The sequence below is a fragment of the Eutrema salsugineum genome, unplaced genomic scaffold (assembly GCF_000478725.1).
Source record: "Eutrema salsugineum unplaced genomic scaffold, Eutsalg1_0 scaffold_4, whole genome shotgun sequence".
Classification (NCBI taxonomy): domain Eukaryota; kingdom Viridiplantae; phylum Streptophyta; class Magnoliopsida; order Brassicales; family Brassicaceae; genus Eutrema; species Eutrema salsugineum.
In genome coordinates, this window is record NW_006256686.1 from 12239112 (window position 1) to 12243826 (window position 4715).

Below are 4715 nucleotides of genomic sequence, written 5' to 3' on the forward strand. Positions count from 1 at the left end.
AGTTCATCTTTAGCTGGTACCTCACCCTTAGCCCAAACCTTCATGTTCAAACCTCATACACTCTCCTTGAGTCTATGTTGACAGATATGTGCAAAAACGCCGGAGAGGGAGGAACAATATAATTTTCAGTCACTCAAGAGAAGGACTGAACGAAAACGGGAAGGAAGTGTACCATGCAATCTCATTCTTAAAGGTAATTTTCGTGCTCCCTAAGACTCTAAGTTAAAAGGCAGTTTCCCCTTTCTCAAAAAAAAAACGAAAAAAGAGAAAAAGAAAGAAAGGAAAGGAAACTAATAGCCTAAAGAGTCTTAGAAGCCGAAATTATTTGAGCCAAGGCAATAGGTATTCACTTAAGGAGTTATGGATTCACAACCTGGACAAAAATCCAAGTCCGGGGAGTTATAAGGAGAACCTGAAGGAAGGAGATCAAAAATCTTGAAGCAAGGAGAATGTGACTGAAAACTGTGGGGGCATTGACAGTTCCATCCTCTCTTGCTGTTTTGCATAATGTCCTGTCTATCCAGAAAAAGATAACTCTAAACATATCAAGCCTTACCATTAAAAAGTCTTTTGATACCTAACCTTGAATGCCTTGTTTAATATCCTTTTGATGAGAATCACTGAAACCTTTAATGAATGGTAATAGCTAATTGACTGGAAGTTAGTTCTAAGTGTGTGGATTTTTGCATGACGGATTAACGGACTAGTTATGTTTGTATTTTGGTGAGAATTTTCTAGACTTGATCTTATTGTTGCATTGTCCATAATTAAGTTCTAGAAGTATTGTTGCTGATATTTTAGAGTTCCCTCTCATTTCTGTTGAATGATATTTTTCCATATTGGATTTTGTTTTGTTTGAGGACAAACAAAGTCTTAAGTCTAGGGGAGTTGGTAAACATCGTATTTGTGCCCATTTTCACCATTGATTTCAAATGCTTTTTCAAAGGTTTTAATTAGTTTTAGGAACTTTTATTATTATTTCCATGTATTTGTAGTTTCAAGGCTCTTTTCGGGAAACTTAGGGAAAATGATGGAAAAATGGAAGAAATCCACTTTTCAGCTCGGAGTCAGACCGTCAGAGGTTCAGCCTCAAATGAAGACTTTCTCACTGTCTGATCCGGCTCAAATTTGAAGACAATTAAGAGGAGACAACCACCTTTCTATAGCACTTTACATCACGAAGATCCAACGGTGCAATCAAAAGATACATGGAGAACAAGTTGACCAAATTCACCGGCCTCGGAAGACTCTCACCCGCGGTAAACATGCATTTTACCTGCCTTGGAAGACTCTCACCCCCGGTGGACCTAATGACGAGCCACAAGGCCAAACATCAAAGCCCACTTTGGCATTCCTCTTCAGAGAAGCCCTAAATGAGACCTGGAAGACCTTAAGACCTATAAATACATTTCTTAGCAGCCCTAAACGGGTGTGTGCTCCTATACTGAGATTTTGAGCCACCAAACTTTGTTTTTTAGGGTTAGGCGATGGAGATGGAGATTCTTCCCCAGATCCATTGTTCTTTCTCCTTTCTATCTTATTAACTTTTATGTATCATCTTTTGCATTCTTTTATGTTTTTTATCATTCCTTGCATCATGTAATTTTGTCCCAGAGAGTCAAGTTGTTTGAAGAGTTTTCGATAGGCATACATATCGATTTGGATTTCTAAAGTTCTAGAACATATTCTGGATCTCATCTCTTCTAAATTGTTCATATTGCATGAGAGTAGATTCATGACCTATTCTCTGAGCCTAGGATCAATTAGAGCCACGAGAGTGTTGTATCAGATCATCCATACCTAGCTTTAGAAGAACATAGTCGTTATAGGAGTCGAGAGCTACATATTGACAAAATGTGAGCAGACAAATTCAATGTCTAATGCACGATCTTAGTTCTAGCATGAGAGCGAGAGTTAATTGTCAGATCTGAGTGATTAGTTGATTAAGATGGCGAGAGTTGGTTAATCATATACATGTATATTCTAGTTCCATGTAGATCCCAGAAACAGATGAAAATAAATCGCCCGGAAGCTAATTGGAAATGCCACCAAACATCGATTAGAGTAAACCGGAGAAGTCTAAATTGTCACCTAGTTTATAGTCTATACTTTGAGTCGATATGCTTGAGATAGTCTTTTAACAATTCATTATGCATTACATCTTATTTCTTGTGAATGTTATATTATGTTTAGTTTAGGATTCTTAACCAAAAACCCCAAATCCCTTGAGTTTATGACTTTTCTTGCTTTCCCAGTTTGTTGTTTCTCGCTGATTAGACATCCTCCCTGTTGATCGACACCCTAAGTCCTACAACGTACATTTGTGCACTTGCAGACACTAGGATTTTATAAATTTAAAACTTTTTGAGGACCAACGGGCTTGTTAAAAACAAACTCTAAGCCCGCAAGTGCATCACTCACATCCCAATCATTCTCGATATGAACCAAATGAACTACGACATTTGGAGAGAGCTGTTCGAAAATCATTGTCACAGTTTCTCTGTCCTTGGTCATCTCGGTGGCACATCTCTGCCACCAGTTCAAATGACGCGCAATGGGTTAAAATCGACGGAATTGTCAAGATGTGGATATACGGCACTCTCTCCGAATCCCTGCTCAAATCTGTCCTCAAAACCAAGTGTTCTGCTCAAGAGTTGTGGACTACCATCGAAAATCTCTTCTGCGACAACAAGGAGACACGTGCAATCCAACTCGAAAATGAGATTCGAACTCTTCAAATTAAAGATCTCTCAGTTCATGAATATTTCCAGAAACTGATCTCCTCGCAAATGTCGACTCTCCAATCTCTGATCGTGCTCTTGTTATGCATCTCCTCAATGGTCTAAGTCCCAAGTCTGATAACATAATCAATGTTATTAAACATCGATTTCCTCCGTGCACATTCAACATGGCTCGCTCTATGCTCAAAGATGAAGAAGATCGTTTGAAGACTAAACATCAAACTCAGTCCTCTAACACAAATCATGCATCATCATCTCAAGTCCTCATCGCTTCATCTCCACACCAATTTGACGATCACTCTTCCTCATCTCCAAATCAGTTCCAATACAATCAAGGTGGTCGTGGCAATAATCGTGGACGAAACTACAAAAATGGTGGACGAAACAACAAAAGCGGCCGCAGCAACTCTAATTGGCAAGGTAATTTGGGAGCACCACCACCATGGGCTTTTCCAAACTATCCTCAATGGCCTAATTACTTTCCATGGCCCAATGCTTCTCAATGGCCCAATGCTTCTCCATGGCCCAATCAACATTGGCCAAACTCAGGAAATCCATCACGTTGCCAGCCTCCACCATCGTCATCAAACTCTCGATGTGGAATCCTTAGTCACGCACCATCACCAGTTGGATATGCATATCTCACCACCCACAACACCACCACTCCGCCAACTCCGCAAGCTCCAACCTCTGATTTCATACCCACCACTCTTGCAAATGCGCTCAACACCATGAAGCTCTATGATCCCTCTGACGCTGGTTGGTATATGGACACCGGTGCCACCGCTCATCTTACCTCCCAATCTGGTACCCTCGACTTTATCTCTTCTCATTCATCTCTTCCTCATATTACTGTTGGTAATGGTTGTCTTTTGCCTGCTATTGCTTTTGGTCATTCTTCAATTTCTTCTAATTCTCGTCCTCTTTATCTTAAAAATGTTCTCTTATGTCCAAAAATCCTTAAAAATCTAATTTTTGTGTGTCAATTTACTACTGATAATCTTTGTTCTGTGGAATTTGACCATTTTGGTTTTATTGTTAAGGATATCCATACCCAAGCTCCCCTCATCCGTTCTGATAGCACCAGGCCTCTTTATGATGTTTCTCTGCCTTCTCCATCTGCATCGCATCAAGATTTTCTCACATCTACTCCGCTTTCTCCATCTGCATCGCATCAAGCTTTTCTCACATCTACTCTTGCTTCAATTTGGCATCAACGGTTGGCTTATCCCGTTGATTCCGTGCTCCATTTCTAGCTTCTTCTAGTTTTTTAAAATTTTCTAAAAACAATGTGTTTTCCCTATGTTATGCTTGTCAGTTAGGGAAACACATTCATCAACCGTTTTATTCATCGACTTCTACCGTGTCTTCACTGTTTGAAATAATACACTCAGAAATATGGACTTCTCCAGTCTCAAGTGTTAGTGGAATAAAATATTACGTTATTTTTCTTGATCAATTTTCACATTTTGTTTGGATTTATCCCCTTCATCAAAAGAGTTAAGTTTTTGCAAAATTTTTACATTTTTCAATTTTGTGAAAACTCAGTTTCAAGTTCCTATTAAAGCTTTTCAAAGTGACAATGGAGGTGAATTTAACAATCATAATATTAATGATTTTTCTCCAAAAATAGCATTCAGCACCGTTTCTCGTGTCCATACACGTCCCAACAAAACAGTAGGGCTGAATGTACATTACACACCATCAATAATTTTGTGTGTGCTCTTCTTTTTCAGGCAAAATTTTCCAACACATATTGGGTCGAAGCTTTAAACATGGCTGCTCATCTTTTTAATATTTTTCCCTCAAGCACCATAAACAATGAAGTTCCCTTTACTCGTCCTTTCAATAAACCTGCTTTATATAATCACCTTTGGGTTTTTTGTTGTTTATCTTATCCTAATCTTCTTCCATCTTCTCCCAACAAGCTTTCCCCTCGCTTTACTCGGTGTATTATTCTAGGTTATCCCACAA